Source organism: Triticum urartu, chromosome 6A (genome assembly GCF_056163025.1).
Source record: "Triticum urartu cultivar PI428250 chromosome 6A, HENAU_Tu73, whole genome shotgun sequence".
NCBI classification, from domain to species: domain Eukaryota; kingdom Viridiplantae; phylum Streptophyta; class Magnoliopsida; order Poales; family Poaceae; genus Triticum; species Triticum urartu.
The window spans coordinates 92,601,902-92,624,469 of NC_141878.1; the positions used below are offsets into that span (position 1 = coordinate 92,601,902).

Here is a 22,568-nt window from a genome sequence, read left to right on the forward strand (position 1 = left end):
CTTGCTCCTCCACGAGGGAAACGTGCTTCAAAACATGCCTCCAGGTGGTGCCCAAGCGGCTCCCTCGTTACCCTAGCTAGGTCGGTGGCCCTCCAAGGGAGAGCCCCTGAGCCCTGCCTGAGGAGGGCGCCGGGCGCGCTTTCTTATGTGATGGAGGGAGGCTCCCCCTGGGTAGGCGCGGGCCCAGAGGGGCCTACCTCCTGAGTGGTCGGGCCGGACGATGTCTTCTTCTTCTTGGGGGTGGTCTCGGGAGGCCTCCTGCTTCAACGATCCGGGTCTTCCAGTGACGCGGCCTGAAAGGCTCGTTCCAGGGAACACACCGTGTCCTTCTCTTCACAGGGCACCGTGATGACTCTGCCACTTCCTGGCATCTTGAGGACGTTGTAGCCGTGGTGAGTTACGGCCATGAACTTGGCCAGCGCTGGGTACCCAAGGATGGTGTTGTACGGCAGGCGAATGTGAGCGACGTCGAAGTCGATGAGCTCGGTGCGGTAGTTGTCGCGTGCCCCGAAGGTGACAGGGAGGCGGACCTGCCCAATCGGGACCGTGGAGCCGTCGGTGATACCGGAGAAGGGCTTGGTTGGCTGAAGCTGGCTGTAGGGCACTTGGAGGTTGTTGAATGTTTCCACGGACAGGACATTGAGCCCTGCCCCGCCATCGATGAGGGTCTTGGTGACCACCACGTTGATGATGATTGGGGAGCAAAGCATCGGGAGAACTCCGGCTGTAGTCGCACACTTGAGCTGATCCGCTGAGTTGAACGTGATGGTGCACGCCGACCACCTGAGAGGGTGCATGGCTTCGAGCCTGGGGGGGACTGCATTCACTTCACGGGCGAACTGCTTGAAGATGCGCTGAGAGGCAGGGGCTTGTGCTCCGCCCAAGATGCAGGCGATCGTGCGCGGCTCCTGGAAGCCCCCAGCCTCCTCGTCCTGGTGGCGGTCCTCGTTTCTCCTTGGCTGCAGCGGCAGCGGTGGGTGGCCTGCGTTGCCTTGCGGGCGATCCTCGCGAGGCTGATCCCTCTAGTCTCCCTCGCGAGGCTGATCCCTCCATCCTCTCTCGTGAGGCGGGTCTTCCCAGCGATCTTCGCGAGGTTGGTCGCGCCACCCTTGGCGCGGGCCATGGTCTTCCAGCGTCCTGCGTTCCTTCCTCCTCCTTGACCGTAGCCCCGGTCACCACGGTCAGGGCGACGGCCGATCCTTCCTTCATGCACGTCTCGGAGTTCTTGACATTCGTTGGTGTTGTGGGTGTGGAGGTCGTGGTACACACAGTACCGGCTGCCCTTGGAAGGTTCGGGCTGATATCTGCCCCGCTTGGTGTCTGGTTCTGCCGCGAGCACGGCAGCCCCCTTGCGCTTCACATCCTTGGCCTTGAGCTTCTTCTCTTCTGGGTCTGCGGCAGGCAGCTCGAAGAGGGAGAGATGCCCTTCCTCAGCCCTGGCGCACTTGTTTGCCAGGTTGAACAGCTCCAAGGAAGTACACAGGTCTTCATGCATCATCAGCTCCTCCTTCATCTTGACGTCGCGCACGCCGTCGGAGAAGGCCGAGATGATGGCCTCCTCAGTCACCTTGGGAATCTTGAGGCGTGCGTTGTTGAAGCGCTGGATGTACTTCTGCAGGGTTTCCCCAGGCTGTTACTTGATGCGGCGCATGTCGCTCACGGCGGGTGGCCGGTCGCGAGTGCCTTGGAAGTTGGCGATGAAGCGGGTGCGCATCTCGTCCAAGGAGGAGATTGTGCCTGGTGCCAGGTTCAGGAGCCAGGTGCGGGCCCCGTCCTTGAGTGCCATGGGGAACCAGTTCGCCATGACCTTCTCGTCTCCGTTGGCAGCTTCGATGCCCATCTCATAGAGCTGGAGGAACTCTGCAGGGTCAGCCGTGCCGTCATAGCGAGGAGGCAGGTCTGGCTTGAACTTGCCAGGTCACGCTACACTGCGTAGTTCGGTGGTGAAGGCGCGGCAACCTGCTGTGGCCATGGGAGGCCTTGGGTGACGGAGACCCTGGTCTTGCATGTCCCCATGCGCTGCAGCTGGGAGCAGCGCGGGGTCTTGACGCGCGGGAGTAGGAGCATGGTCGCGACGTGCGGGAGCAGGGAGCGCCGGGGCAGCTTCTTGCGGGCGAGGGACTTCCTGGCAGCTCTGCTCTTGCCGCGCTGGCGCCTGACGGAGCGGGTTTCGCCCAGGGTCCACGCGCCTTGGGGTCATGGCGTCCTCTTGAGGAGGAGGCGGCCGGGGCGCCGCCGGAGCCTCGTCGCCCGCGCGGGGCGGGGTGCGGTGCAGTGGAACGGACGGCGCAGGAGAGCCCCCTGCGGCGCGGACGAGCTCGGCGACGCGGTCGAGCCATTCTTCATAGACGTCGTCGACGGGACGGTAGCGCAGGAGCTCGTTCGCCACGCTGAGCGCAGCTCGAGCCTCCATGGGTGCGCGGAGCGTGCGGGACGAAGAACCATCTGGGGTGAGCGAGGGAGTTGCGGTGCGGCCGTCTTGCCGCACGGACGGATGCTGAGACGATGCTTGCCGCTCGTCTCCCGCCGGGCCGGTGGCGGCGTTGACGGTAGGTGACGGGGAACGGCATGGATTCCCGCCGACAGGGGCCGTCTGGGCGACGCGGGAAGCGAGTGCGGCCTGGCGCTCGGCGCGGGCCCGACGAGCGTCAGACATGGGCGTGATGGTCGGAGGAGAACGGGGCGGTGGAAGACGAATTCCGGCGCACCCCTACCTGGCGCGCCAAATGTCGGATTTCGGGTTCTGGCAGACCCTTGAGGTTCGAACACTGGGGTGCGTGCGGAGATTTCGCCTCCTACCTACCTGCGCCCCTCCGCCGTGCTAGGATTTAAAACTAAGGAAAGAACAACACGAGAGACGCAGGGTTTATACTGGTTCGGGCCACCGTTGTGGTGTAATACCCTACTCCAGTGTGTGGTGTGGTGGATTGCCTCTTGGGCTGATGTTGATGAACAATACAAGGAAGGACAGCCTCGCGAGGGTCATTTCTTGGCTGGGGGGATGAACTGCTCGGAGGAGTTCAGTCACCTTTCTCTCTCTCTCTCTCTCTCTCTGCTTCCAGCCAACCGACCTCCAACCCCTTGCTATGTGGGTGGCTGGTCCTATTTATAGAGGCCCTGGTCCTCTTCCCAAATATCGAGCGGGAAGGTAGCCAACAATGGCGGCTAATTTGAAGGGGGACTGCAAGTATCAGCTATCCTGACAAAAGTAGTCTTCGCCTGCGCAAAGCTCTGGTGTTGACGCCGTCTTGGGCTCCACGGTGACCTCCGTCTCGTAGTCCTCCTGGTCTTGGTCTCGTTGCACCGAAATGGCAACCTTTGCCTGATGCCTCGGTACTCCGCGGCTGCGCTTGCATCCTTTGCACCAAAGAGGAAAGGAGGACACTGCGTGGGCTGGCACCCGCCTGGCGCCCTGAGTCGTCATGGCTTGCGTCACGGGCGCCTCGTGAGGTACCCTGCCTTGATCTCTTCACCTCCTCGTGAGCCGGCCTGACGAGGCCGTGCCTTTGGAAGCTCCACGTCATCCGCCCCACGAGGCTTGGCCCCTCGTGAGGGTCTTGGGTTTGTGTTGGTGAAGACGGGCCGTGCTGGGCTCCCCTTTGAGCCACACCGCAGGCCGCAGGCAGGCAAGTCTGGGGACCCCCGTTCCCAGAACGCCGACAGACGCGCCAAGGAAACCGCCTCGCATAACACGCTGAGGTGGGACAATAAAACGATTCGAATAAAGGCTTGGCCGTGGTGCGATGTCACACTACGGAATACGTCAGCAGATTAGATTTGTGTAAATATTATTCTCTCTATGGCAATATGTGGAAATTTATTTTACAGAGCTGGACACTATCTTTGTGTTCAAAATCTTCTATGAAGTACTTGGAGGAGGAACCCGCCTTGCAATGCCGAAGACAACCTACGCGCCGGACGCATCGTCATTGAAGCCTGGTTCAGGGGCTACTAAGGGAGTCCTGGATTAGGGGGTGTCTGGATGACCGGACTATACCTTCAGCCAGAATCCTGGACTATGAAGATATAAGATTGAAGACTCCGTTCCGTGTCCGGAAGGGACTTTCCTTGGCGTGGAAGGCAAGCTTGGCGATACAGATATGCAGATCTCCTACCATTGTAACCGACCCTATGTAACCCTAACCCTATCCGGTTTCTATATAAACCGGAGGGTTTTAGTCCGTAGGACAACATTCATACACAACAATCATACCATAGGCTAGCTTCTAGGGTTTAGCCTCTCCGATCTCGTGGTAGATCTACTCTTGTACTACCCATATCATCAATATTAATCAAGCAGGACGTAGGGTTTTACCTCCATCAAGAGGGCCCGAACCTGGGTAAAACTTCGTGTCCCTTGCCTCCTGTTACCATCCGGCCTAGACGCACAGTTCGGGACCCCCTACCCGAGATCCGTCGGTTTTGACACCGACATTGACCTTGAGGACTTTTGTCCCATTAAATTTAGTCCTTTTGATTACTTTTGCTTGCCTCAAAGAAAACTTGCCGCCGAACGTAGAGAATATGAAATGAGTTTCACCAATCTATCTTATTACGATGGCAATACCTAGATCTATTCTTGCTTGTTATGCCTAGCTAGGGGCGTTAAACGATAGCGCTTGTTGGGAGGCAACCCAATTTTATTTTTATTCCTTGATTTTTTCTCCTGTTTAGTGATAAATAAATTATTCAGCCTCTGTTTAGTTTGTGTTTTTTTGTGTTTAATTAGTGTTTGTGCCAAGTAGAACCGTTGGGAAGACTTGGGGAAAGTCTTGTTGAACTTGCTGTAAAAAACATAAACTTTAGCGCTCACGAGAACAGCTGTCATTTTTATTTGAAGAGTGCTATTTAGTTAATTCTTTTTGCAGATGATTAATAGATAAATTCCTCACGTCCAGAAATTTATTTTAGAATTTTTGGGGTTACAGATCTTGCGCTAGCTACAGATTTCTACAGACTGTTCTGTTTTTGACAGATTCTGTTTTTCGTGTGTTGTTTGCTTATTTTGATGAATCTATGGCTAGTAAAATAGTTTATAATCCATAGAGAAGTTGGAATATAATAGGTTTAAAACCAATATAAATAAATAATTAGTTCATTACAGTGCCTTGAAGTGGTCTTTTGTTTTCTTTCGCTAACGGAGCTCACGAGTTTTCTATTTTGAGTTTTGTGTTGTGAAGTTTTCAAGTTTTGGGTGAATTCTTTTGATGGATCATGGAACAAGGAGTGGCAAGAGCCTAAGCTTGGGGATGCCCATGGCACCCCCAAAATAATCCAAGGACACCAAAAATTTAAAGCTTGGGGATGCCCCAGAAGGCATCCCCTCTTTTCGTCCACTTCCATCGGTAATTTACTTGGAGCTATATTTTTATTCACCAACATGATATGTGTTTTGCTTGGAGCGTCTTGTATTATTTGTGTCTTTGTTTGGTAGTATACCACAATCATCCTTGCTGTACACACCTTTTGAGAGAGCCATACATGAATTAAAATTTGATAGAATACTCTATGTGCTTCACTAATATCTTTTGAGCTAGATAATTTTGCTCTATGTGCTTCACTTATATATTTTGAGCTAGATAATTTTGCTCTGTGTGCTTCACTTATATCTTTTGAGATAGATAATTTTGCTCTATGTGCTTCACTTTATCTTTTGAGCGTCATAGTTTTGCTCTATGTGCTTCACTTATATCTTTTGAGCGTTACAATTTTGCTCTATGTGCTTCACTTAGACCTTTTAGAGCACGGTGGTGGATATGTTTTAAAGAAACTATTTATATCTCATGCTTCACTTAAATTAATTTGAGAGTCTCTTAAATAGCATGGTAATTTGCCTAATAATAATATGCTTGGTATTCAAGATTTGTGAAACTTTCTTTTGAGTGTGTTGAATACTAAGAAAAGATTGAAGCATGATAATTGTTTTGAGATATGGAGGTGATAATATTAAAGTCATGCTAGTTGAGTAGTTGTGAATTTAAAGAATACTTGTGTTGAAGTTTGTGATTCCCGTAGCATGCACGTATGGTGAACCATTATGTGATGAAGTCGGAGCATGATTTATTTATTGATTGTCTTCCTTATGAGTGGCGGTCGGGGACGAGCGATGGTCTTTTCTACCAATCTATCCCCCTAGGAGCATGCGCGTAGTACTTTGCTTTGGTAGCTTCTAAATTTTTGCAATAAGTATATGAGTTCTTTATGACTAATGTTGAGTCCATGGATTATACGCACTCTCACCCTTCCACCCTTGCTAGCCTCTCTAATACCGCGCAACTTTCGCCGGTATCATACACCTACCATATACCTTCCTCAAAACAGCCACCATACCTACCTATTATGGCATTTCCATAGCCATTCCGAGATATATTGCCATGCAACTTTCCACCATCTAGTTCATCATGAAGCATTCATCATTGTCATATTGCATATCCCGGTACACCGCCGGATGCATTCACATAGAGTCATATTTTGTTCTAAGTATCGAGTTTTAATTGTTGAGTTGTAAGAAAAATAAAAGTGTGATGATCATCATTATTAGAGCATTGTCCCAGTGAGGAAAGAATGATGGAGACTATGATTCCCCCACAAGTCGGGATGAGACTCTGGACGGAAAATAAGAAAAAGAGGCCAAAGAAGCCCAAATAAAAAAAGGAGAAAGGCCATAAAAAAAGAGAAAGGCCATAAAAATATATATAAAAAATTAGAGAAAAAGAGAGAAGGGACAATGTTACTATCCTTTACCACACTTGTGCTTCAAAGTAGCACCATGATCTTTATAGTAGAGAGTCTCTCATGTTATCACTTTCATATACTAGTGGGAATCTTTCATTATAGAACTTGGCTTGTATATTCCAATAATGGGCTTCCTCAAATTGCCCTAGGTCTTCATGAGCAAGCAAGTTGGATGCACACCCACTAGATTCCTTTGTTGAGCTTTCATATATTTATAGCTCTAGAGCATCAGTTGCATGGCAATCCTGTCGGATTTCGGGTTCCGGCAGACCCTTGAGGTTCGAACACTGGTGTGCGCGCGGAAATTTCGCCTCCTACATACCTGCACCCCTCCGCCATGCTAGGATCTAAACTAAGGAAAGAACAACGCAAGAGACACATGGTTTATACTGGTTTGGGCCATCGTTGTGGTGTAATACCCTACTCCAGTGTGTGGTGTGGTGGATTGCCTCTTGGGCTGATGGTGATGAACAATACAAGGAAGAATAGCCTCGCGAGGGTCTGTTCTTGGCTGGGGGGATGAACTACTCGGAGGAGTTTAGTCACCTTTCTCTCTTTCTCTCTCTCTCTGCTTTCGACCCCAGCTTGTTTCTGGGTTGGCCGATTCTCGATCCCCTCTACCCTGGGGGTGGCTAGTCCTATTTATAGAGGCACTGGTCCTCTTCCCAAATATTGAGCGGGAAGGGATCCAACAATGGCGGGCTAATTTGAAGGGGGACAACAAGTATCAGCTATCCTGACAAAGGTAGTCTTCGCCTGCGCAAAGCTCTGGTGATGACGCCGTCTTGGGCTCCACGGTGACCTCCGTCTCGTAGTCCTCCTGGTCCTGGTCTCGTTGCACCGAAATGGCAACCTTTGCCTGATGCCTCGGTACTCCGCGGCTGCGCTTGCCTCCTTTGCACCAAAGAGGAAAGGAGGATGCTGCGCGGGCTAGCACCCGCCTGGCGCCCTGAGTCGTCATGGCTTGCGTCACGGGCGCCTCGTGAGGTACCCTGCCTTGATCTCTTCCCCTCCTCGTGAGCCGGCCTGACGAGGCCGTGCCTTTGGAAGCTCCACGTCATCCGCCCCACGAGGCTTGGCCCCTCGTGAGGGTCTTGGGTTTGTGTTGGTGAAGACGGGCCGTGCTGGGCTCCCCTTTGAGCCACACCGCAGGCCGCAGGCAGGCAAGTCTGGGGACCCCCGTTCCCAGAACGCCAACAAATCCCTACTCACTCACATTGATATCTATTAAGGGGCATCTCCATAGCCTGTTGATACGCCTAGTTGATGTGAGACTATCTTATCCCTTTTTGTCTTCTCCACAACCACCATTCTATTCCACCTATAGTGCTATATCCATGGCTCACGCTCATGTATTGCGTGAAGATTGAAAAAGTTTTGAAAAAGTTAGAGTATGAAACAATTGCTTGCCTTGTCATCGGGGTTGTGCATGATTTAAATACTTTGTGTGGGGAAGATGGAGCATAGCTAGACTATATGATTTTGTAGGGATAACTTTCTTTAGCCATGTTATTTTGAGAAGACATAATTGCTTTGTTAGTATGCTTGAAGTATTATTATTTTCTATGTCAATATAAACCTTTGTCTTGAATCTTTCTAATCTGAATATTCATACCACAATTAAGAAGATTTGCATTGAAATTATGCCAAGTAGCACTCCGCATCAAAAATTCTCTTTTTATCATTTACCTACTCAAGCACGAGCAGGAATTAAGCTCGGGGATGCCTGATACGTCTCCAACGTATCTATAATTTTTGATTGCTCCATGCTAAATTATCTACTGTTTTGGGCTTTATTTTCCACTTTTATATTATTTTTGGGACTAACCTATTAACCGGAGGCCGAGCCCAGAATTGCGGTTTTTTGTCTATTTCAGTGTTTCAGATAGACGGAATATCAAACGGAGTCCAAACGGAATAAAATCTTCGGGAACGTGATTTTCTCACCGAACGTGATCCAGGAGACTTGGACCCTGCTCCAAGGAACAAAATAGGCGGTCAGGAGGGGGGGCGCCCCCCCCCGTAGGGCGCGCCCCCTGCCTCGTGGGACCCTTGTTGCTCCTCCGGCGTACTTCTTCCTCCTAAATATACACATGTACCCCCAAACGACCAGAACAGGAGCCAAAAACCTAGTTCCACCGCCGCAACTTTCTGTATCCATGAGATTACATCTTGGGGCCTATTCTGGAGCTCCGCCGGAAGAGGGCGGTCATCATGGAGGGCCTCTACATCATCATAGCCTCTCCGATGAAGTGTGAGTAGTTTACCTCAGACCTTCGGGTCCATAGTTAGTAGCTAGATGGCTTCTTCTCTCTTTGAATCTCAATACAAAGTTCTCCCCCTCTCTCGTGGAGATCTATTTGATGTAATCTTATTTTTGCGGTGTGTTTGTTGAGAACGATGAATTGTGGGTTTATGGTCAAGTCTATCTATGAATAATATTTGAATCTTCTCTGAATTCTTTTATGTATGATTGGTTATCTTTGCAAGTCTCTTCGAATTATCCGTTTGGTTTGGCCAACTAGATTGGTAGTTCTTGCCATGGGAGAAGTGCTTAGCTTTGGGTTCGATCTTGCGGTGTCCTTACCCAGTGATAGAAGGGGAAGCAAGGCATGTATTGTATCGTTGCCATCGAGGATAACAAGATGGGGTTTATTTCATATTGCATGAATTTATCTCTCTACATCATGTCATCTTGCTTAAGGCGTTACTCTGTTTTTAACTTAATACTCTAGATGCATGATGGATAGTGGTCGATGAGTGGAGTAATAGTAGTAGATGCAGAATCGTTTCGATCTACTTGTCACGGACGTGATGCCTATATACATGATCATGCCTAGATATTCTCATAATTATGCACAATTCTATCAATTGCTCAACAGTAACTTGTTCACCCACCGTAGAATACTTATGCTCTTGAGAGAAGAAACTAGTGAAACCTATGGCCCCCGGGTCTATTCTCATCATATCAATCTCCATAAGTTTAATATTGTTTTGCTATTTACTTTGGCTTTACTTTTTACCTTGCATCTTTATATCAAAAATACCAAAAATATTCTATCTATCAGATCTCACTCTCGTAAGTGACCGTGAAGGGCTTGACTACCCCTAGTCGTGTTGGTTGCGAGTAGCTATCATTTTGTGCAGGTATGAGGGACTTGAGCGTGGCCTCCTATTGGATTGATACCTTGGTTCTCAAAAACCTAGGGAAATACTTACGCTACTCTCCTGCATCATCCCTTCCTCTTCGGGGAAAACCAACGCAAGCTCAAGACGTAGCAATGCCTTTCTTCTTAATCCGGCCCATCATAACATGAACCGGCCTTCTAGGCCTTGGGCCTTGTCATCCATGTGACCCGCCATTGGGGTCATCAGTAAGTCACCAAGTACTCGCCGGGTCTCTGTGAGCCACCAAGTCTGGACGGGTCATACTTCCGGCCGGGTCATACCGTGGGGTATATCCCCGACATTAGCCCCTAGTTTAATTTGCATTTATCCATGTTAAACTGATCCTCCAAATCAAGACCAACTTTGATAGATTACACACCGGGTCGAAGGTTCTTCTAGGCCGACATTTGATCATCGTTAAGTCCTTGTCATTTACTTGTTAATATGCACATGTCCATGATCTCATAGCAAATCTTCTTTAGCAGATATGTTTCAACTTTGTCAATGCAAAAAATCCAAATACTTCTTTTGAAAAGTCCAGGTCAATAGGCCAGCTTCAGAGTCAAATTGGTCTCCTGTAGAGAAATATTGTGAAGAATAATCCACTTGAGTCGGCTTCCAAAGCGCCGGCTTAAGAAATATTGGTCTTGAAATACCAATCTGATATTCAGCCGGTTTGAAGATGTAGAACTTGCCGGTGTAATATTACCAAAATTGCTGGTTTGTAAATATTGATGGCACCGAGTCATAATTGTTGCCGACGCCTGGTCATAATTATTGATGACGCCGGGCTATGATTGTTGCAGACACCAAGTCATAATGATTGGGGACGCCGAGTTAATCTGATTTGCTCAAAACTGAGAATTCAGAAGTATTTCTCCTTATATCCGTGTTACCTGTAGCCCCCAAGTGTCGGGTTGTAATGCTTGCATCAACCTGGGACTTGTAATTGTCTTATGCTCACAAAAACTTCAACCGGTGTAGCCTGCAAGGGCCGGGTCATTATGCAATAATGAGCAGGGACTTTGTAGATGTAGACTTGAGCAGCAACATGTAGCCCCCAAGGGCCGGCTCAGTAAGATAATATTGAGCTGGGACTTTATATATATTTCCTTGAAAATAATACCATATGTTGTAATCATCTCCATGGGGCTCGAACCCACGTCCATAAGGTGAAGAGCTTTGTACTCTTCCAATTGAGTAGTGGACCTTTCAATATAATGGATTTAAACTTGTGTACCTTGAATTGTTGACAGGAGCAACTGGTAGCCCCCAAGGGCCGGCTCATTACAATGTGATGAGTCGGGTCTTCAATAAGGCCAGTAAAAATGACTTTGCATTAGCCCCCAAGTGCCATGGTGCATGCTGGTAGTGACATGGGACTAGCATATTTGATGTAATCTCAACTTGAATAATGTAGCCCCCAAGTACCGGGTCGTAAGCCTGCAGCGACTCGGGACTATTCCTTCCATTGTAGGATAAATTATATCCATTGATAAAATAATATCCATTGTGCTGAAGCGACTTTGAAAACCTCAATCATAATATTGGTTATTGATAACCATAATAAAAATCCAGCCATGTTGGCTATTAAAGATTTGAATAATATAACCCGGTTTGAAAAACCGGTTCCTGTGATATTGAATCGTACTGCCGGTTTAGGATACCTGTGCAGTAAGGGTGATAACCCAATCTTTAGAAGCCAAAAACTTCCAAATATTTATGATTGTCATATAACTTATCATCCAAAGTCAAGCCGGGTTAATCGAAACCAGATGTATGCTTCATATATGAACAAAAAGTCTCAAGACAAACCCAAAAGACTGTTTTCAAAAAACTTAAGAAAAATAGAAAGAAGAATTTGAGGCTTCTGATTCGAATACGATCAGTAAACCATACCAAAGGGGTTAATCTAGGATTCGAATACGATCATGTAGCCCCCAGTGGCTTTGGCGTTGCGCCGATCAAGAGGGTACCGACAACTATGTTCTCTTTGGTTCGAATACGACCTATGTTTGAACAGGAAGCCCCCAAATGACCTTGAGAGGTTTTTAGCGACCCTGATTCGAATACAATCGAAGTCGGACCCAAAAGGGGTTAAGCTATGATTCGAATACGATCAAGAAGCCCCCTAGTAAGTTTGGCATTGCGCCGATCAAGAGGGTACCGATAGCTATGTTCTCTTTGGTTCGAATACGACCTATGTTTGAACAGGAAGCCCCCAAATGACTTGTAAATGTGGCTATGAGCCGGATCAAAGGGTAATCATAGCTTAGCTCAATAAGCCGGAAGCCCCCAAGTGATATATTTCTAAGTTGTGCTCGCCGGGTGCCTATGTTTGAGTTCTGCTGTGCAACAAACTCTCTTTGGTCCCTGTAACTTTTTTTGAAAACTCGAACTTGCGAGAGGTGAATTCTTTTTAAACCGGAATTTCAAACCGGATATTTAGAGCTTCAAAGCTTTGTGGGAGACAGGTTTACCTTGAGCCGGATTGTAAACCGAAGCATCATTGTGAGCCGGAAATTCTCTGACGGCCTTTAAATTTTTACCAATATGGCGGTAGCCTCCGGGACCGGGTTATCTTCCCTCCAATGACCCGGGGTCTTGAATCTCACGATATTTGCTAAGTCATGTCATCATAGCCCCCGAGTCTTAAGACTACTCGAGGAGTTGTCTTGATATTCTCCATTTTTGATCGTGATATAAACCGGTATGAGTCATTCAATAGCTCAGTGTTATAATAATCCCTAGACAACTTGTCATGCATTGGAGAACTTGTAAGCCAGAGTAATTGCACTTTTTTTAAATAAAGCAATATGTAATATAAAAAATATACTGAATGGATATCACCTGATACATCAAGCCAATAGCCATCCGCCGCAGAGTTGATGATCCCGATGGTGAAGCTGAAATCAATCATGGGCGAGTTGGCCGCGGGAGCACACAGATGAGCCGGCCACGGCGTTGTAAGCCAGCTCGGACGGGCGAGCCAATCACAAGGTTTGTAAACCGGCACGGACGCTCGAGCCGGTCGCAGATGCGGATGAATGTAAACTGAACAACGGGGGCGGCAATTTGCACATGTATCTGTCGAATAGCATCGCACGATCAGATGCTAGCGCCTGATGGTGGAGCAAGCTATATATCCATGACACGGCCATCGCTCTTGCAGTGAACAATTGTCCTGCAATAAAAATATCACAACAAGAGTGACTGCTTCAATGAATTAATATTGAAAAATAGATAGGGCAAATAGCACCTGGTAATATCATGTAGTGGACGTAGCCATTCTCAACCCAACTAGTACTAGTACTTCTGTAGCAACAGTAGCAGCACTAGCAAGTAGCAACCAAAATATACATTATCCTTGATCTCACATGGAGTCGGTAGCACCAGTGGTTCATCCGTAGCCCCTTCCCCTCATCCGTGAGTTACAGGTTCAGCTCCAGTAATCGCAACCTAACTTCCCTCGTGAACTCCAACAGCCCTAGTATGGGACGTGGCGGGCCAGCCCAGCGGCTCACCAGTCGGGGCGGCTTGGCGCATCAGGCGGCTCACGCCGCTGCTGAAGGCAAGGGACGGGCAGCGCGTGGAGGAACGACTGACCCGGAGAAAAGGAGGTTCAAAGTATATAGTGGAAATCATGACGGCGGCTCACAGGCGTTGAGGTAGAGATGGTCGGCGATTGATTTGACCGCGACAACAGCTTTTCGAAGCGACTGCGGGTTAAGGGTAGTGCAAGGGTTGTCGTGGTTCTAAGACGGATAGTAGAATGGGGGTAGGTATGAAGAGGCAAGATCCTAGCTATGGAGTAGTTGTACACACGAGTTTACGAGTTCAGGCCCTTCTCGGAGGAAGTAATAGCCCTACGTCTCGATGTCCTGGGGCAGTCGACTGGATTATATGTCTATGTATGTTTACAAAAGATGTGAACCCTTGTCTTGGAGGAGGGGGTGGCTTATATAGAGTGCGCCAGGACCCCAGCTCCCCTCCGTTATGCGGGGTTCAATGTACATAAAGGTGGAGCGTTATAGGTAACGTCCGTATTAAAGTGCTATAAATGGTAGTTAAGGCTATGAGTAAACGCCTGACCGTTGCTGTGTAGAGTGGCTTCAGATCTTCTGTTTGTCGAGTGACTTCTGTGATGGTCGAGTGACATTGATTCTTCCGAGTGGAATGTCTCCGGTCGAGTGGATGATGGTACCCTTTGAATGCTGCTGGCTTTAGGGTGATGTCCTTGGGGAGGTAGTCTAGGTCAGGCCTATGACCCTACCCTAGGTACATAGCTTCATCATTAGCCCCCGAATGGTTCGGGGCTTGAGTGGAGAAGGAGTTGAGAATTTCTCTGATTCAATTTTTGTGCTTCGGTAGTGACTTATCGTGACCAAGCAAACAACCATAATGATCTCAACTCCTTTTCAGTCGCCTTGATCCACTCTTGAATCTGCCGAGTGAACTTTACTGTGGTGTATTGAGTACTCGTATGGAGAAGATATTCCATCTGACAGATTTCCCTACTTCACGCGGATATCGTGGGATTTGGATTTTGGGAAGCGTGCGAGACGGGGGAGGCCGCAGTAATCGGAAGGGATTAGGTGCGGCCGCCTCGATCACTGCGCCACCTTTTTTTGCCACGTACCTCGCGCGTGACTGTTGCGGGATTTAATTGGGTCGTGCGGACCCACAGGTCAGCCACTCGGAAGCGGCCCCATATAAGGCGTTGGGTCGGGGTTTTCTTTGAAAAGTGCGTCTTTGTTCTTCTCTTTTCCTCTCAGTTTTCTCCGCTGCATCTACTCCTGCTCCAGTGCCACCGCCCCGTTCGAGCTCTGCTCGCCGCGATGGGGAAGGAGAAGACGGTGACATTGGAGCGCGTGAATAAGGTGATGGCGAAGGCGAAGGGGAAGAAGTCTGGCTAGGGCGGATCTTCTTCGAGGGTCGGCCTGCCGTCGGGCTGGATCCAGGGTGACTGGATCCCCTCGACGATCCGCCAGGACGACATTGACGACGTGGTTGAGGGGGGTATGATCCCCCACGAATCGGCGCGACTCCCGGCGAACGAGACGGAGCCACAGCCACAGGAGGGTGAGCGCGTTCTCCTCGCTACTCACGTCGACCGCGGGTTTTCCTTGCCTCCCCACCCTTTCTTTTGAGGTTTTTTGAACTTCTTCAAGGTGCAACTCCACCACTTTACTCTGAATACCATCGTGTACCTTGCTACTTTTGTGTCCATGTGTGAGAGCTTCCTGTGCTGTCGGCCACACTGGGGGCTCTTCAAGCAGGCCAACCCGAGTGATGAGAGGACACAAGTGATTCAGATGTGCGGGGGTCTTGGGATTCAGATGAGGAGTAAAAGTAGTTTCCTAGCCATGATCCTGCCTGAGTCGGTCCAAGGGTGGTAGTCGACCTGGTTCTACTGCAAGGACCAGCCGAATCCCGGTCAGTCGACTGGACTTCCCCCCTTTTCCATGGCCCGAGTGGAGAAGCCCTCTGCTTTGAAAGTGATCCCAGAGGAGAGGGCGCAAGTGAAAGTGATGGTTGAGTGAGTAGTTCAGCTTGTCCGTGACGGGGTAACCGGTATGGTTCTGTTGGAGGTCTTCCTCAGGTGACGCATCCAACCCCTTCAAGCTCGTGACCATCCGATTTGGATGTATTTGGGCACCGACGACTCCACTCGGATCCATCGAGAGGAAGTCGACGATGCCACATTGGAAGGGTGGCTGAAGAGCATCACTGGCAACAAGGACAACCCCAGGGGATCTCGGAGGATTCCTCCGCTCAACAACTCCTACGAAACCGACAAGGTATGACTCCAAGTGGTCGAGTGTCTTCTTGATTTATCCAGTAGCTGTTTGCTGTCATCCGACTGTCTCCTATCTTGGTTGTTGTCTTCTAGGCTCTGACTGAGATGTACTCGATGCCCAACGGGGAGCACGAGCAGGACCCGGAGGGGGCAGCGAGTGGATGTGAAAGCGGCGAGTGGCACTCTACGACGAAGAGGATGAGGACATCGACGACCTGAGTGATGAAGAAGAGGTCAACTCTCCTCCTCGTAGGGAAAAACGATCCAAGATTTCTCACGATCCAGCAAGTGCCCGCGGCAAAGCGACCGTGCAAACTGGGCAGTCATCGAAGCACCCTCGAACGTCTTCTCCGGCGCCGACTGAAAAGGCGTCGAAGCAACCGAAAGCTACACCGTCCAGACCACCAAAGGCCTTGCGGAAGATCAAAGTGGCCATCCTCATTTCTTCTGGGTATTAGTTGGACTTGATTTCTTGTTTTAGTATGAATCTGGATTCGAGTCGAGTCATTTCGTCAAACATGACCGACTGAATTCTGAAATTTGTAGTGCTGCTACTTCTGGGACTTCCACCCGCCAGTATGAAGATGAGGACATGGAAGATGCGGTCACCTCCAACCCGGGTACAATCCTCGTGATCTTGTTCTCGATTGTATAGTAGGTTAAATTCGGGCGACTCATTTAGGGTCGACTGATTTCTTTGCAGCCCCTCCCAATGTCATTGAGCTTCCGGATGATGACGAGGACGTGCCGCTGAGGCCCAGGAAGAAGAAGGCAACAGCTAGCAAGACATCCCAGTCGGAGCCAGCGACGGAGCGAGTAGTTCAACGGCCCGAAGATGTGAGTAAGGTTTCTGTAACCGTTGCTGACCTAGTGTCGAGTGTGCGTCCCGCATCGTTGACTGCTCTAGAGCTTGCTTCAACCATCCAACCTCATGCCTCGGATCTCCAAGCCGCTGCGTCTGGACTGTCCGTCCCCTTCTTTCCTACTCATCATGCTCCAGAAAGCTAGTTGGACACCGCTGCGGAGGCTATTCGTCAAGCTGGCATAATGATGGAGCGGGTGAAGGTGGTGGACGAAAGCAGTCAGGCTGCTTATGGCGCCAGCGCGGCTCTTCGAGCCAATGTCCAAGTAAGTCAACTTCCGACTGAATTTGTTCTTTTAGGATATGTTACCCGAATATTTTCCTTCGTGCAATCTTTCATTCTCTTGCACTTAGAGATTGTACACCCACTAGGTGTAGTCGAGTGGAATCCGAACCAGTGGGGGCACGCCAAGTGCACCCACTGGGTGTAGTCCCCGAGACCGCGGTCGATTGCTGGCAGTCGGTTGGGGCCAGAGCACTTCTTTCTCTCTCTCTCTCTCTCTCTCTCTCTCTCTCTCTCTTTTACTCGGCCTAGGCGGACCGGCCGAGGGGAATCCGAACTAGTGGGGGCATGCTTAGTGCACCCACTGGGTGTAGTCCCCGAGACCGCAGTCGACTGCTGGCAGTCGGTTGGGGTCTGAGTAGTCTTGAAGTTTTATTCATTCAGAAATAAATAATCTTTGATCTTGTCGATTGATATGTCTTTTACTCACTGTAGAAATCTTGTACGCTGATCTCCAAGTTCGCCGAATTTGAGGAAAAGTAAAGGCAACTCAACCTTGACCTGGAGTTGGCTCAGCAGAACTTGAAGAAGGCTTAAGATGGAGTCGCTGGTGCGGAAGGTAACAGCCTGTCGACTGCTTATCTTGACCATCTCTCAAGTTATCTCTTCATTCTTCTGTTTGATCTAAATGTGTATTTTGTAGAGAAAATGAGGCTGGCCCTGGAGAAGAAGGATCTGGACCTTGCAGCTGCGCAAAAGGAGGCTCAGGAGAAGACTGCCCTTGCTGACCAGAAACTGGCTTCGGTCGGAGCACTGGAGGAAGAAATCAACAAGCTGAAGTCGTCTCTCACTGAATCCAATCGAGAGGTGACTCGTTTGAAAAAAGATAAAGTGGCTCTGACCGACCAGCTGGAGAGCATGACTCGCAGGAGGAATGATTTGGAGGCTTATCTGAAAGCTCTCGCCGAGAAACTCTTTATTATGCTTGAAGGTACCTCTTTTTTACTCGACTGTTTTACTATTTGCAGGTTGGACCCGACCAGTCGACTCATTAACTCCATGACTCTGCAGAATTCTGCCAAAACTTTGAAGAGGAGACTGGACGGGTCGAGACAGGCTTGGACCCTATCTTTTCTCCAGTCAGTGACGAGGCTGCCATGAATGTGCTTCGACTGGAATCTCGCATCGCCAGAGTTACAAGTTATCTTGCTCGTCTGAAGGTTGCAGTTTCATGCATCGACTCATCGCTCTGGCCGAGGGCAACGCTTCAGAATGATATCGAGTCTCTGATGGCTCGACTCAACGAGATCCCTGGTCGAGTGCAGGAATGGAAGAAGTCCTCTGCCCGATGTGGTGCTGACGTGGCCCTGCCACTGGTCAAGGTCCACTGTCAAGAAGCTCGAGAGGACAAGTTGGCGGAGATCAAGGTCGCCAACACAAAAAGGCACGACTTCCAATCCTTCATGGAGACTTTTATTGCTGCTGCCACTCAGATCGCGGACGGGATTGATTTGGACGAGTTTGTCGAGCCTGCAAGTCCTCCTCCCGCCGAGTGAACAAACTGGATACTTAAACTTGCTTTAAATTTGTCTTGTAATGTCGAGTGGTTTTTGTAACCGTTAAATTCCTTTGGGCCTGACGCCCAAGTACTTTTAACTTCGTTCTGAAACTCTTGAGATTTTATCTGATCTTGGTTTATCTTCTGCATGTGCTTGCGTTTGCCTTCGAGTGGAATTTAATCTTCACTCGGAATATTTTTTGAGATGCAAATCTGAGGGAGATATCCCAGTTGACCTGCACCTCGTCGTCCTTGCGGATAGGGATGGAGTGGACATTGTACTTGTGGCGCAGCTCCGTGGAGAGGATTGCAGTCGACCTGCACCTCGTCGTCCTTGCGGATAGGGATGGAGCGGACGTTGTACTTGTGGCGCAGCTCTGTGGAGAGGATTGCAGTCGACCTGCACCTCGTCGTGCTTGCGGATGGGGATGGAGCGGACATTGTACTTGTGGCGCAGCTCCATGGAGAGGATTGCAGTCGACCTGCACCTCGTCGTCCTTGCGGATAGGGATGGAGCGGACGTTGTACTTGTGGCGCAGCTCCGTGGAGAGGATTGCAGTCGACCTGCACCTCGTCGTCCTTGCGGATAGGGATGGTTTTTCAACTTAGGCGAGTACTAGACTGCAGCTAAGCCCCCGGGCGTGAGGTTTTCTCATCACTCGGTAGGATTTTTGAAACTTAGGTGAGCACTGGGCTGCAGCTAAGCCCCCGAGTGTGAGGTTTGCTCATCACTCGGTAGGATTTTTGAAACTTAGGCGAGCACCGGGCTGCAGCTAAGCCCCCGAGTGTGAGGTTTGCTCATCGCTCAGTAGGCTTTTTGAAACTTAGACGAGCACTGGGCTGCAGCTAAGCCCTCGAGTGTGAGGTTTGCTCATCCCTCGGTAGGATTTTTGAAACTTAGGCGAGCATTGGGCTGCAGCTAAGCCCCCAAGTGTGATGTTTTCTCATCACTCGGTAGGATTTTTGAAACTTAGGTGAGCACTGGGCTGCACCTAAGCCCCCGAGTGTGAGGTTTGCTCATCACTCGGTAGGATTTTTAAAACTTAGGCGAGTACTGGACTGCAGCTAAGCCCCCGAGTGAGAGATTTGCTCATCAATCGGTACGATTTTTTCAACTTAAGCGAGTACTGGACTGCAGCTAAGCCCCCGAGTGAGAGGCTTGCTCACCACTCGGTAGGATTTTTTCAACTTAGGCGAGTACTGGACTGCAGCTAAGCCCCCGAGTGAGAGGCTTGCTCATCACTCGGTAGGATTTTTTCAACTTAGGCGAGTACTAGACTGCAGCTAAGCCTCCGAGTGAGAGACTTGCTCACCACTCGGTAGGATTTTTTCAACTTAGGCGAGTACTGGACTACAGCTAAGCCTCCGAGTGAGAGACTTGCTCACCACTCGGTAGGATTTTTTCAACTTAGGCGAGTACTGGACTGCAGCTAAGCCCCTGAGTGAGAGGCTTGCTCATCACTCGGTAGGATTTTTTTCAACTTAGGCGAGTACTGGACTGCAGCTAAGCCTCCGAGTGAGAGGCTTGCTCACCACTCGGTAGGATTTTTTCAACTTAGGCAAGTACTGGACTGCAGCTAAGCCCCCGAGTGAGAGGCTTGCTTTTTCAACTTAGGCAAGTACTGGACTGCAGCAAAGCCTCCGAGTGAGAGACTTGCTCACCACTCGGTAGGATTTTTTGAACTTAGGTGAGTACTGGACTGCAGCTAAGCCCCCGAGTGAGAGGCTTTCTCATCACTCGGTAGGATTTTTTCAACTTAGGCGAGTACTAGACTGTAGCTAAGCCTCCGAGTGAGAGACTTGCTCACCACTCGGTAGGATTTTTTCAACTTAGGCGAGTACTGGACTGCAGCTAAGCCCCCGAGTGAGAGGCTTGATCATCACTCGATAGGATTTTTTCAAGTTAGGCGAGTACTGGACTGCAGCTAAGCCTCCGAGTGAGAGACATGCTCACCACTCGGTAGGATTTTTTCAACTTAGGCGAGTACTGGACTGCAACGAAGCCCCCGAGTGAGAGGCTTGCTCATCACTTGGTAGGATTTTTTCAACTTAGGCCCTGTTTGTTTCATAAGTCCTAGGACATTTTTAAGTCCCAACTTATAAGTTATAAGTCCCTAACTGTTTGTTTACAGGGACTTATAAGTCCCAAGTCCCTACCTGTTTGTTAGCAGGGACTTATAAGTTGATAAAACACTTGTTCACATAACCCTTGTTCATACAAACGAATTACAGAATAGTGACAACCGAAATAACACTTGTTCACAACACTTGTTCATACAAACGATTAACACTTGTTCATAAGAACCAGAATAAGAGAGAGTACATAAGAACTGAGATAAAAGAAATTACATAAGCAAACAACACTTGTTCATAACACTTGTTCATACAAACGATTAACACTTGTTCATAAGAACAAAAATAAGAGAGATTACATAACAATCGAGATAAAAGAAATTACATAAGCGAACAACACTTGTTCATATCATTGTTGTTTGAAGGACCACAACCCATCAGCGACCCAAGCTCTGAATTGATTCATAGCAGCACTGTCCATCTCATTTGTTGAATCATTTGTTGTGGTCGTTGGCATAGACAATGGTACATAATTTTCATCTTGATCACACTTGTCGAATTCTATATTGGGGAGTTGACTTTGTCTAATAAAATTGTGCAGTGCAATGCAAGCCACAATGATTTTGCTTTGTTTCTGCTGTGGATAACTAGGCAAGTGAAACAAAATCCTCCACTTGTTCTTCAAGACTCGAAAACACCTCTCGACGACATTTCTAAGTGAAGAATGGGTGAAATTGAAGTGTTCCTTTTTTCCTCTAGGCATTGTGCCATCACGGTACTCCTGGAAATGATAGGTTAAACCCTTGAATGGTGCAAGATAACCCGGTCTATTTGGGTACCCTGAGTCCACAAGATAAAACTTATTAGGTGGAGGTTTTGGAAACTTGTCACCAAATCTGGATCGGGCATCATTGAAGACCCTCATGTCATGCACTGATCCTAGCCAACTAGCTAGGACAAATGTGAATCTCATATCAAAGTCACACACACACATCACATTCTGACTCTTCTCCTTATGTCTATTCCTATGCTGGGCAGCAGTGGCAAGTGGTACCACAACTTGTATGTGTGTCCCATCTATTGCACCAATGCAATTATCCATAAATGGTGCATACTTTCTAGATCTTAATTTGGAATGCACAGTTCTGAATTGACGATCTACTGGCCTGATGATGTCTTTTGCAAGCTTGATCAGACATAACAAAACCTTATCAAACTTACTTACAATTGTCTCCAATGACCTAACAAATCTGTTTTCTGCTTGTCTTACAGATTGAGGGGAACCTACTATCCAAAGAAACAGGCCTAGAGACTCAACTGATGACATTTTTTAGTGGACTTCAAACCATAGGAATCAACAAGCACACTATGCAATTTCTCAAACACTGGTCTGTGCATTCTAAACATGTTGTAACAAGCAGTTTCGTTGCCTAGTGTTGTCATAACCCAATGATGCCCAGTCTGTATTGGTACTCTTCTAGGTCCTTTGTTACCGTAAGAGTCCAAGTAGTACATACCAATCAAGCAGGCCATCTGCATCATTCTTCTCTTCCTTTTTTGGTGAATGAATAACATCAGTGCTTCATCATCACTGCTGCTCCCATCATCACTGCTGATTCCATCAACACTGATGTCATCATCTTGAAACATGCAAACATTAGTGTAACTTCTTCATCATGCACCACCTCTTCAACTTGAAAACATTAGTACATGCATGAAAAAGGACACACAGTAACATGCAATGATCATTTAAAAAGGACACACAGTCACACAGTACAGGTCCATTACATAAATTAGAAAAAGGACAAACAAGATCACTACTACACTAGGACAACTTCTTCATCATGCACCACCTCTTCAACCAAGTCAGTCTAGCCTGATCACTTGAAATGTTCTGAAATATGACTCTGCTTGCCTCATCTGCAAACAGTTGAGTTGCCATGAAGTACTCAACACTTGTTTCTTCTGCACCACATTTAACTACCAACATTTGACAATGAGTAATGGATTCCTTAGTGTTGTTTGCTTTCTTCTCCTTTGCCTTGTCCTTTGCTTCCTGCCTTTTGTTTGCATATTTAGTGATCATGTCAGAAGTGTTCTCACTATTCATAGTATTGATGAGCCCTGTCATTAGTTTCACCATTGGGCT

The 22,568-nt window shown here is 48.6% G+C and overlaps 1 pseudogene; it reads right to left on the reverse strand.

Annotated features, from left to right (window-relative positions):
- Positions 1-20,828: 20,828 nt before the first annotated feature.
- LOC147964163 (uncharacterized) lies at positions 20,829-22,069 on the reverse strand (annotated as a pseudogene).
- Positions 22,070-22,568: the final 499 nt, after the last annotated feature.